Genomic DNA, 13120 nt, shown 5'->3' on the forward strand with positions numbered 1-13120 from the left:
TAGTCCCGCTTGGCATGAAAGCTGGCCGGGTGACTTTGGGCCAATCACCAGGAGACTGGGAGTTCTAGTCCAGCTTTAGGCACAAAAGCCAGTTGTGTGACTTTGGGCCAATCACCAGGAGACTGGGAGTTCTAGTCCCACTTTAGGCATGAAAGCCAGCTGTGTGACTTTGGGCCAATCACCAGGAGACTGGGATTGCTAGTCCCACTTTAGGCATGAAAGCCGGCTGGGTGACTTTAGCTAATCGCCAGGAGATGGGGAGTTCTAGTCCCACTTTTAATCACCGGGAGACTGGGAATTCCAGTCCCGCCTTAGGCACGAAAGCTGGCCGGGTGACTTTGGGCCAATCACCAGGAGACTGGGAGTTCTAGTCCCGCCTTACGTGCAAAAGCCGGCTAAGTAACTTTGGGCCAGTCTCTCTCTCTCTTTCAGCCCTGCCCACCTTGCAGGGTTGTTGTTGGGGGGGGGACGAAATAGGAGGAGGGAGGAGTATGTTTGCCACCTTGAGTTATTCGTTAAAAAAATAAAAAGGCAGGAAACAAACAAACAAACAAAGCATCGGTCCACAGGATGAGTCCTCTTCTCCTAAGACAGTGTTTCTCAACTTTGGCAACTTGAAGATGTCTGGACTTCAACTCCCAGAATTCCCCAGCATGGCTGGGGAATTCTGGGAGTTGAAGTCCAGACATCTTCAAGTTGCCAAGGTTGAGAAACACTGTACCTAAGCCTTCTTGAGATTCGTTTGGCCTAGTCTACCCTGTGAATTCATTGTGAAATCTTCCAAATAAAAATAAAAATAAATCATGGCTGAGCTACAGCTGGGTACAGACACTCTCTCTCTCTCTCTCTCTCTTGCCAGGCAGCTAATGGATCCGGCTGGTGGGTGCTGACGGGACAAAGAAGCGTATTCCAGAAAACCCTAAGTGTTCCCATCTTACAGACACAGGCAGGATCATTCATTGCGGCCTCAGCCCACAAAAAAGAAAAGGGGGGGGGGAAATCAAGAAAGTAAAATGCAGGAGCTTCGAAATGCAAAAAGGCCTCCTTGCAAATGGAAAGGCAAAGACAACGCACTGTCCCTCAAGGCAAGGATTTAAAAGAAGGAGGAGGAGGGAAAAAAAATACGAGCTCAATTCTTCAAACCGAACCTTGCATTTCCTGCTTACGGGTCTCGATTCTAGGGGGGGGGGGGGTTGGTTCCTGGGATCAACCTGTCCCATTCACACAACCTCGAACCTGCCGTTGACGAATTAACTCCTTCCTGTCTACCGTTCATCGGTTAAGACTGTTGCAAAGCCAAAGAGAAGTGGCCTGGGGGGTGGGGTGGGGAGGGACCCTTGCCTACTTACCTACCTCTCCCCCTCCCCTTCCAAGACAGCCCGCCCCACGCCGAGACCTCCCCCCACCAATCACATCTGCCTATTCTACAATCCGGAGCTCGTCCTGGACGAGACGAAAACGAGGTCCTCTCGCGCAAAACATCCCAGGTTTGATCAAGATTTCAGCAGCTTGCCTGATTATTATTAGGCATCAATATTTCTGTTTCTCCCACCACCGCCTGTCATTCCCAACAGAGGCCAGCCCCAAAAGCAAAGGGAGAGAGAGAGAGAGAGAGAGAGAGAGAGAGAGAGAGAGAGAGAGAGAGAGAAAGACAGAAAGAGAAAAAAAGAAAGAGAAAGAGAGAGGTAGAGAGAGATAAGAGATAGATGATAGATAGAGAGATAGAGAGATAATAGATAGATGATAGATAGAAAGAAAGATAGATAGATAGATGATAGATAGATAGATAGATAGATAGATAGATAGATGATAGATGATAGATAGATAGATAGATAGATAGATAGATAGATAGATAGATAGATAGATAGATAGATAGATAGATAGATAGATAGATAGATAGATAAGAGGCAGGCAGGCAGGCAGAAATGATAGATTAAATAAATAAATAAATAGATAGATAGATAAATAGATAAATAGATGATAGAGATGATAGATGATAGATAGATGATAGACAGAGATAGATAGATAAATAGATAAATAAATAGATGACAGATAGAGATGATAGATGATAGATAGAGAGAGATACATAAATAAATAGATAAATAAATAAATAAATAAATAGATAAATAAATAGATGACAGATAGAGATGATATAGATGATAGATAGACACAGAGAGATAAATAGATAAATAAATAAATAGATAAATAGATGATAGAGATGATAGATAGACAGAGATAAATAGATAAATAGATAGATAGATAGATAGATAGATAGATAGATAGATAGATAGATAGATAAATAAATAGATGACAGATAGAGATGATAGATAGACAGAGAGAGATATAGATAGAGATAAGTAGAGAAAATAGATAAATAGAGAGATATATAGAGAGAGATGAGGCCACGTGATCTTCTCCGTCAGTCGGTTAAGGACCAAATTCCGGATCCAAGGATTGATCTCTGCATGTGGATGGGGAGAGGGGGGGGTCCAATCTCTGGGCTTTCAGGCCCAGCCTCACCACTTCAACCAATATAGACCAATATATATATATATATATATTTTAAAAAAGGAGAGAGGATAAAACTCCGGACTTACAAGACTGGAGCAGAGGCTAAGATGCATCCTGCTTACGTAACCAGGAGAGACCGAACGCATCGGCGAGCGCCCCACCATCACACACACACACACACACAGCTGGAGAACCTGCATTCACGCTCTGCTCCTGCGGATCTTACGAGAAAAATGGGGAGTGGGGGGGGGGAGAAGCACCGAGAGAGGGAGATCCGCAGGAAGCCAGAGCCGCGCAAGCCGTTTGCTGCCAGGAAAGGCGGAAGCGGCATGAAGACCGCCAGGAATCTCAGCCCAGGGGATCTCGCATTCAGCATCCAAGAGACACATTTGCAAGGGTCTTGCGTTGCAAGAGCTGCATTGCAGCTTCAAAGAGGGCAGAGAAGAGCAACAAGGATGATTAGGGGACCGGAGGCTAAAATATACGAAGAACGGTTGCAGGAATTGCAAATTTAATGACCAGGAGGACCAAGGGGAGACGTGACAGCCGTCTTCCAATATTGCCCCAAAGAACAGGGGGGAGGATCAACGTATTCCCCAAAGCCCCAGAAGGCAGGACAAGAAACAAGGGATGGAAACGAAGCAAGGAGAGAAGCAACCTGGAAACGAAGGAGAAACTTCCCAACAGCGAGGGCAATTAACCAGTGGAACTACTTGCCTCCAGAGGTTGTGGGTGGCTCCAACACTGGAGGTTTTTAAGAGGAGATTTGAGATAACGATTTGTCTGAAAGGGGCTAGGGTCCCCTCCTTGAGCAGAGGGTCAGACTAGAAGACCTCCAGAGACCTTCCAAGTCTGTTAATCTGAGGGAAACTGAACAAGCTTTCGGGGGAGGAGGGCAGATTGTAAGGTTTCTGCAAATTGCGGTTGAATTTTGAGCCCCAAATTGTGAAGTGGGTTTTGCCGGATTTCACGACCTTCAAACCGTCTGTAATAAAATCTTCCTCCAATTTCCGCCATCTGGAATCTAAGCTGTCGCACGAATTCAACCTAATCCGCCCTCTGAATTCAGGCGCCTGTTATCTGTCGTCGGGAATTCTAGCCATCCACAATCGAATCTTATCTTCCGGATTCCAGAATCTGTGCGATCAAATCTGTTCCCTGAATTCTGCCATTTGTAAATCTCCTTTTCCTCCAAATTCCGACCCACCCACCCCCCGGTAATCTAATCTGCTTTGAATTCAATCGTCTGAAATTTAATCTGTCCTCCACAAATTCCTCCATCTTTTTCAACATCAGCTTTCTAAATTAGGCTCCATTGAGTCCATTTTCCCTAGAGGAATTTCTTCCTCCAAACTGCCCCAAGAGATCAACCAGATGATCACAAAGAGAAAAGAGAATTTGAGACAATTTGAAGAAGAATCTAGCAAGAATTTCTTCATTCTGTCTGCATGGATCACCACGGGAGCAGCGACAACAAAACATCGAGTTTACAACATTTTTCGACGTGCCGAAGCATGAGTCAAACACGGTATGGGGTATGAAACCCACCTGGACTGTCCGGTTCCATATATATATATATATATTGCAACGGCTCTCCTTACCACCCACGCTAGGAAAAAAGACCTTCTAGATCACTGTTTCTCAACACTTTGCAACTTTTAAGTGGACTTCAACTCCCAGAATTCTCTCTCATAGAGAGACAGACAGACAGACAGACAGACACAGACATATATACACACACAAACATACTGCATGAATGCATACACGGGTACGCCTCGACTTATGACCACAATTGCAACCAAAATTTCTGTTAAGTGAGACATTTGTGAATTGAGCTTATGACATTTTACGACGTTTCTTGCCACAGTTAAGTGAATCCCTGAAGTTGTTAAGTTAGTAATCCGGTTGTTAAGTGAATCTGGCTATCTACCTACCTACCTAATCTATCCATCTTCTATCAATCATCTCTATATCTCTATCATCTATCTATCCATCCATCCCTCCATTATCTCTATCTGTATCTCTCTCTCATCTCTCTATCACCTCTCTTTCTCTCTACCTACCTACCTATCTGATCTATCCATCCATCTTCTATCAATCATCTCTCTTTCTATATCTCAATCACCTATCCATCCATCCATCCATCATCTCTCTCTCTCTCTCTCTCTCTCTCTCTCTCTCTCTCTCTCTATCTATCTATCTATCTATAATCTCTCTATCACCTCTCTCTACTGCATACCTAGCTAATCTATCCATCCATCCATCCATCATCTCTGTCTATCTATCTATCTATCTATCTATCTATCTATCTATCTATCTATCCATCCATCCATCCATCCTTCCATCCATCCATCATCTCTCTGTATATCTCTCATCTCTCTATCACCTCTCTCTACTACCTACCTACCTATCTAATCTATCCATCCATCATCTATCTATCAATCATCTCTATATCTCTATGATCTATCTATCCATCCATCCATCATCTCTATCTCTCTATATCTGTATCTACTATCTCATCTCTCTATCACCTCGCGCTCTATCTCTGGCTACCTACCTATCTGATCTACCCATCCAAAAATTTTTTAAAAATTCTTTAAAAAAGAAAGAAAATGAGCTAAATGAAAAAAAATCCTGTCCTAAAACGTTATGACATGAACTGCTGCTGGGATTAAACTCCCTCCCTTCTTACAGCCCTAAAAGATATTTCTTTCTTAAGATCTTTACTAAGTGTTTTAATTGTTTTAAAATTAATAATTGACGAATTGCTAATGGCTTCCACAGAATTTTCCTTTGAATTGTATTTTGTGAGTCTCCAGGAGCCGCTGAGCAAGTGGGTGGTGCAAGGACATTTGAAGAAATAAATTAAATCATCAAGTTAGCCTTTTTAGAGCTCACTAATTCCCTTGTTGGGTTGGTGTTTTTTTTTTGGGGGGGGGGGGTATAAAAGACCAAAACAGTTACTGATACCACTTGGGAAAACAGTTTAAATTAAGCTTCCTGTGTTACGATTCACATTTCCCAAATAAAGAACATCAGCGGAGCTCTGGCAGGTGAGATTAAAATAGTGTTTCTCTCCCTTGGCGACTTTCAGGTGGGTGGGTGGGGACTTCAACTCCCAGAATTCCCCAGCCATCATGGCCGGCTGGGGAATTCTGGGAATTGAAGTCCACCCATCTGAAAGTCACCAAGGGTGAGAAAAATTCAAGGCTTAAGTAAAGGTAAAGCTTCCCCTCGCACATATGCGCTAGTCGTTCCCGACTCTAGGAGGCAGTGCTCATCTCCGTTTCAAAGCCGAAGAGCCAGCGCTGTCCAAAGACATCTCCATGGTCATGTGGCCGGCATGACTAAATGCCAAAGGCGCACGGAACGCTGTTCCCTTCCCACCAAAGGTGGTTCCTATTTTTCTACTTGCATTTTTTACATGCTTTTGAACTGCTAGGTTGGCAGAAGCTGGGACAAGTCACGGGAGCTCACTCCGTTACGCGGCACTAGGGATTCGAACCGCTGAACTGTCGACCTTTCTGATCGACAAGCTCAGCGTCTTAGCCACTGAGCCACCGCGTCCCTTCTACTAAAGGCTTTGGGTTCGTTTGAAGTTACAACGGTGCCGTAAAGAGAGACCTACAACCGATTCTCACACCACCACTGAAATATCCCCATGGTCATGTGATCAAAATCCAAACGCTTGGCCACTGGCATGTACTTATGACGGTTGCAGTGTCACATGACCTCCTTTTGCCACTTCCCGACAAGCAAAGTCAATGAGGGACGCCAGAGCTGCTTAACGACCGTGCGATTCGCTTAACAACCTGGAGAGATTGGAACATGGCGATCAGGTCACTCCTACGCCTTCTTTTCATGAAATTAGAAATGCCCAATCCAGAGTGAACCCCCGTCACGCCACGCCGCCCAGCCAAGGCTCGCCTCCCCCCTTCATTGGACGCTTTGCCAGGCAAATCGGAGAACAAAGAAAGCAAAGCTTTCCACCAACGGTGCAAAACAAACACGGGCAAGTGTGAAGCTGCGAAAGGAAAAGTGCTGCTCTCACCAAAAAACGGCCGAGGGTTGCAGAGAGAGAGAGAGAGAGAAAAAAGGTCACCCAAAAAAGTGTTTCTTGGCCAGTGTCTCTTAATGACCTGTGTGTGTGTGTGTGTGTGCGTGTGTGTGTCCCCATGCACACATCTTCCAGTCAGTGTGAAGATTTACCTGCATAAGTCCCTGCAGCTTTCTTAGCAATGTTTTCTGCCAGTGTTGCCATTGCTTCTTTCTTTGGGTTGAGACGAGAGTGACTGGCCCAAGGTCACCCAGCTAGCTTCCTGCCTAAAGTGAGACTAGAACTCATAGCCCTACTTTGGTGACTGGGCCAAAGTCACCCAGATGGCTTTCATGCCTAAGGCAGGACTAGAACTTAAGAGTCTCCTGGTCAATGGCCCAAAGACACGCAGCTAGCTTTTGTGCCTAAACTGGGACTAGAACTCACGGACTCCTGGTGAATGGCCCAAAGTCACCCAGCTGGCTTTCAAGCCTAAGGCAGGACTACAACTCACAGTCTCCTGGTCAATGGCCTGAAGACATTCAGCTGGCTTTCGTGCCTAAGGCGGAACTAGAACTCACAGGCTCCTGGTCAATGGCCCAAAGTCACCCTGATGGCTTTCATGGCTAAGGCAACACTAGAACTCACAGGCTCCTGGTGAATGGCCCAAAGTCGCTCTGATGGCTTTCATGGCTAAGGCAACACTAGAATTCACAGTCTCCTGGTCAATGGCCCAAAGACACGCAGCTAGCTTTTGGGCCTAAGCTGGGACTAGAACTCACAAACTCCTGGTCAATGGCTCAAAGACACTCAACTGGCTTTTGTGCCTAAAGTGGAACTAGAACTCACTGACTCCTGGTCAATGGCCCAAAGACATTCAGCTGGCTTTCATACCTAAGGCAAGACTAAAACTCACAGTGGCCTGGTGATTCACCCAAGCCAGGGGAAGCGGTCCCCAATGGCTATTATCATTTTTTATTTATTAAAAAAAAAACCAAAAACTCGAACGCTGGAGAACTGCAGGATTTTAACAGAAAAGAGTGAAAGAGAAAAAATGCAATCGTAATTCTGCTCATTTCTTTTCAGGGTCCTAAGCTCCTTTTCCTCCTTCATATACAACTGTGGTTCACCTCCACCTGGCTGGGGACTTCTGGGAGTTGAAATCCACCCCACAAATCACCGACATCACTTTATTTAAAGGTGGCCCAGCCGTATAAATTCGGTCTAAAAAAACCCCCCATATCTCAACATCTCCAGATAAGGCGTGGGTGAAACAGGAAACGAACTGAATTTTTTTAAAAAAGGAACATCAGCAGTTGTGTGTCTCTAGGGGTGTGTGTGAGAGAGATTGTATAAGGTACAACACAGGGCCATTGATGCTTATTCATTAATTTGGTCTTTTCTCAACTTTGGTAACTTGTAAGATGCGTGGACTTCAACTCCCAGAAGTCCCCAGCCAGCTGGGGAATTCTGGGAGTTGAAGTCCACGTATTTTAATATTGCAACTCATTGCAAAAAAATAAATAGAGGACAGTTGCCTAGTGTCTGAATTTTGGTCGGGTGACCACGGAGAGACTGAAAGGGTCGTAAGTGTGAAAAACTGTCCCCAGTCTCTTTTTTTCAGTATGGTCGTAACTTCATACACTTCATAAACGGATGGCTGTAAGCCACGGCTTGCCTCCAGAAGTTGTGAATGCTCCAACACTGGAAGTTCTTAAGAAGAGATTGGATAACCATCTTTCTGAAATGGTGTAGGGTTTCGTGCCTGAGCAGGGGGTTGGACTAGAAGACCTCCAAGGTCCCTTCCAACTCTGCTATTATTCCATTCTATTCTAATTCCAGTCCATTTTATTTTCCTATTCCTATTCTATTCTATATTTTCTATTCTATTCTATATTCTATTCTATTCTGATTCTATATTCTATTCTGTTCTATTCTATTTTGATTCTATTCTATATTCTATTCTATAAATTCTATTCTATATTCTATTCTATTCTGGTTCTATTCTATTCTGATTCTATGCTATATTCTATTCCATATTGTATTCTATTTTGATTCTACTCTATTCTCATTCCATATTCTATTCAATTCTGTTCCATTCCATTCCATTTTATTTTCGATTCTATTCTATATTCTCTATTCTATTCTATATTCTATTCTATTTTGATTCTATTCTATTTTCTATTCTATTTTGATTCTATTCTATATTCTATTCTACTCTATTTTGATTCTATTCTATTTTGATTCTATTCTATATTCTATTCTATTCCGCCTGTATAATCCTATTTCTGCTCGTCCTTCGGTGATTTTCATAGCCACCCACTCGCGCTCCCGGAAGCCTGCGTCCGTCCTTGACTGCCTGCCGTCCATCTGGACAGCCGATGCAACAAGGCCCTGAATGAGCCCACAGACCCCGGTCCAGTTGCCTGCCATATGACGCACGGATTGTGGCCGGAGGAGAAAGGGAAGCTGGCAACCCGTGCCCATCAATGGCTCCCTTGTCTGCCCGCACTGTGGCTCCACACAGCTCCTGACCAGCTGATGGGCAGAGAAGCAGCGCCCGTCCGCTCACACTGGGGAAGGGGAGTAGCTCCGTTTCCCACCCCCCACACAAAGGCCAGACTCTCCGCACAGCGTCCAGACCCGCTAGCCCATCTCTCCTCCAATTGTGTTCCAGCTTAATATATATATATATATATATATATATATATATATATATATATATATATATATATATATATATATATATATATATATATATATATATATATATATATATATATATATATGGAGAGTCCTCGACTTAAGACAATCGAGCCCCCAATTTAACATTTCTCACTTATTTGAAGTGAGAAACGTGAGAAGGCAGCTTTGTCCCATTATTTTCTCGCCATAAAGCGAATCCCTGCCGCTCTTCAATGTGCAACGCGGTCATTAAGCGAATCCAGTTTTCCCTCTCCACCCCCCCCCCCACTGAATTTCCTGGCTGGAAGGTCACAAAAAGGAGCTTCCGGGAGCCCCCAAACTGTCATAAACCACGAGTCCGCTGTCAAACACCAATCACGTGACCGCAGGGATGCCACAACGGTCATTAAGTGTGACAAAGAGTCTTTTCCCCCCCTCCCCGGTGTCGTCGTAACTTCAGTCACTGAACGAAGCGTTGTAAAGTCAAGGACTACCACAGGGATGGCTAAACTTTTCCAGAGCATGCAAAGCGCAAGCGTGCCCCCGAACCCTCGAAATGCAAGGCGCGCATGACCCCTCTCCCCCCCCACGCATGCAAGCACAGCCCCTGCGTGCGCCTTGTCCCCCTGCGCATGCGTGGCAAAGACTCGAAGTCCAGCTGGCTGGGGGGAGGCATGCACCCATGAGGAGCTTGGACACTGCCATAGATATTTAGATTGGGATGCAAATAATAAGGGGGCATCTCTGTCTAGCCCAGGGGGAGCCAGCAAAGCTTGCCCCTAGACGCCGGGTTGGGGTGGGGGGGGCGGGGGGTTTGAACTCCAAAAAAACCTGTGTGAATTTTGCTCCACACCTCAACCCGGGACGCACGTTCCCCACCCCTCTCCAGTGGATCCCATAATACCCACTGGGGGGGTGCTCAGGATGCTTTTCCTTGGAGTAGACTATGCCCAAAAGTTTCACTTTTTCCAAAAACAGAGAGGAGAAACACACACATCACAACCCCCCACAGATGGGAGACCCCAGTTTTGTCGTCGTTCCCCCCCCCTCCGTCTCTGGGTGCCTGGAGAGGCTCTTGACCCCCCCCTCCCCAGATCACATCCCCCTTTCAGATCTGATGCATGGATTCCTTTTGTCCCTGGGGAGGTCTCTTCTCCCATCCCACGGGGGGGGGGGAGATGGCGGTTTTCGGCTTTGAAACTCCCCTGGCTTCCCCAACAGGAGCGAGAAAGGGGACCCCAGAGGTCATAAAGCCGGGCCTCCCCTTCCTCCCCTGCAAAAACAAAAAACAGAAACAGGGCTGGCTGGGGGGCCACCTCGGTCCCTCGGAGTCGGTCCCATCCTCACATGTAGGGCGGAAGAAAGCCGCCCAGAAGGGAAGTGACAGGCCCGGGTCAGCAGATTCCTCCCCCCACACCCGAACCTAAAGATGCAAAGCAACAGCCCCACAAGCTGCCCTCTTTCCTGGCAGGATCGCCCAAGATCCAAGCCAGCCCCGTGTTAGCCTTTTGATCCCACCCGATCTCCCAGGAAGGAGGGCCGGAGCGGGGGCGGGGGTCTTGTAAGCCGGGCATTCCCACTGATCAAGGTCTTTCTCTCTCTCTCTCTCTCTTTCTCTAGGGTTCCTCCCTAGGGATTAGCCGCTTAAAAATGGGGTATTTCCCCCCTCCCAGAGCTTGGGAGAAAAGGCGGAGGAGAAAGTGGAGGGGGGGAAGGGGCGACTCCCCCTCCCTCCTAGCTAACCCTTCTTCTCCCCCCCACCCCCCACAGATTAAGGCTTCACCCCAAAAGTACTCTCAGGCAGGGGGGAAAGTAGGTGGGGGGGACTCCAACGCTACTCACCGCTCTGCCTCCGCTTTCCGATCCGGCGGGGGGGGAAGCAGGGGGTCCGCTGGCTGGGCTTATTCCATGCAACGGGGGATCGGGGGGGTTGTTGGGGGGGCGACCCCCGGATCTGGGATCGAGGCGATCCCGAGGGCCGGGGAGATCCACAAGGGCTGGGGGAGGGGGGGGAAATCAGCCAAGGGGGCGCCGGGCAGGGGAAGAAGGGAACGAGGGGGGGGAGAGGCGGAGAAAGGGAAACAATGTAGCCGCCGCGAACGTTCCAATTTCGAACGTTGCCGGCTTTCGCTTTGGAACGTTGGCGCCGCCAAGGTTCCGAGCGGCTCTATCGCGGGCGGGCGGCGAGGCGAAGGCGGCGGGATCCGGGGCGAGAGGCGTCTGCAGCGGCGGCGATGATCTCTTCCCGTCTCTCTTCCGACCCAGCCCCGCCGCTCGGGATCTCGCCGGGCCTGGTGCTCGCTGGCTTCTAGGGAACCCGAGCAGCCCGCCCGCAGCCCTACGGCGCCTGCGCGGCCGAAGCTGGGCCCGACCTCGCTGTGGCTGCCTTACCTTCCTCCGCCTCTCGGCCCGGATCCGCCCAGCTGAGGGCGCCCCCTTCTGGCTAGAGCCTGCTTTGTGCTACAGCCTCCTCTCTCTGTGTGTCTTTCTCTCCATGCCCCCCTCCCTCTCTCAGTATTTGTCTCTTTCTCTCAATATCTTTCTCTCATCTTTCTTTCAATGCCTTTCTCTCAATTTCTTTCTCTCTCTCTTTCAGTATTTGTCTCTTTCTCTCTCTCTCTCTCTCTCTCTCTGTGTTTCAATATTTCTTTCTTTTAATCTCTCTCTGCCTTTTTCTCAATATTTGTCTTTCACTCTTTCAGTCTTTCTCTCATCTTTCTTTCTCTCAATGCCTCTCTCTCTCTCTCTCTCTCTCTCTCTCTCTCTCTCTCTCTCTCTCTCTCTCTCTCAGTATTTGTCTTTCTCCCAAATATCTGTCTTTCTCTCTTTCAATCTTTCTCTCATCTTTCTCTCAATGCCTTTCAATTTCTCTCTTTCAGTATTTGTCTCTTTCTCTCAATATATGTCTTTCTCTCAATCTCTTTCTCAATCTCTCTCTCTCTCTGTGTTTCAATATTTCTTTCTTTCAATCTCTCTGTGTCTTTCTCTCAATATCTGTCTTTCTCTCAATGCCTTTCTCTCTCTCTCTCTCTCTCTCTCTCGCTCTCTTTCAGTATTTGTCTCTTTCTCTCAATATATGTCTTTCTCTTTCAATCTTTCTCTCATCTTTCTTTCTCTCAATTTCTCTCTCACTCTCTTTCAGTATTTCTCTCTTTCTCTCAATCTCTTTCTCTCTCTCTCTCTCTCTGTTTCAATATTTCTTTCTTTCTCTCAATCTCTCTGTATCTTTTTCTCAATATTTGTCTCTTTCAATCTCTCTTTCAATCTCTGTGTTTCAATATTTCTCTCTCTCTCTCTCTCTCTCTCTCTCTCTCTCTCTCTCTCTCTTGCTCCAGATTGGCTCGTTCTCATGACACAGGGCAACTAAGGTACAGGATGTAATACAGGTAGCCCTCGACTTACAACAGTTTGCTTAATTACAACGGCACTGAAAACAGTGATTGGCTGGCTGGGGCATTCTGGGAGTTGGAAGTCCGCCCACTATTAACGTTGCCAGTTTTTTAAAAAAACAACAACAACAACCAAACATCTAAATTAGAAACTCATCAAAATGGCACCGCTGGGTATTTCCTTTTGCAGCCTGTGGCTTTGGCTTTTGTGGTGCAGCAGGTGTGTTTACTCATTTTAGAAAAAAGATAGCCTTCAAAGATAAAGGACTTTGTTTAAAAACTCCGGGTCTCTTCCTGTGCACCATTTTTTTGCAAGAGAAACACTGAAGTGGCTGAACTACATTCACACACGGACGATGTTACGTGCCCAAAGATGGAGCGTGTGTTTGTGCGTGCCTGTGTGTGGGCAAGACAGTGGGATTGGTCTGGAGTTTGTCCCCATTCTGTCTTTTTAAAAAATCAATGTAACTTACTTCCCCCACTTAGACTTATGCAAAAT

At 46.6% G+C, this 13120-nt stretch overlaps 1 protein-coding gene across 1 annotated transcript in view; it reads right to left on the reverse strand.

The window, feature by feature from the left end:
• The window catches only part of CSK (C-terminal Src kinase), a 34971-nt gene extending 23466 nt beyond the window's left edge, over positions 1–11505 (reverse strand). The window contains exon 1 of the mRNA XM_081964666.1: positions 11075–11505. The gene's annotated coding sequence lies outside the window, so the exon portion shown is untranslated. The remainder of the gene's footprint in view (positions 1–11074) is intronic.
• Between the last annotated feature and the right edge of the window lie 1615 nt (positions 11506–13120).

This window comes from Natrix helvetica (assembly GCF_964273705.1).
Source record: "Natrix helvetica genome assembly, chromosome: 12".
NCBI classification, from domain to species: domain Eukaryota; kingdom Metazoa; phylum Chordata; class Lepidosauria; order Squamata; family Natricidae; genus Natrix; species Natrix helvetica.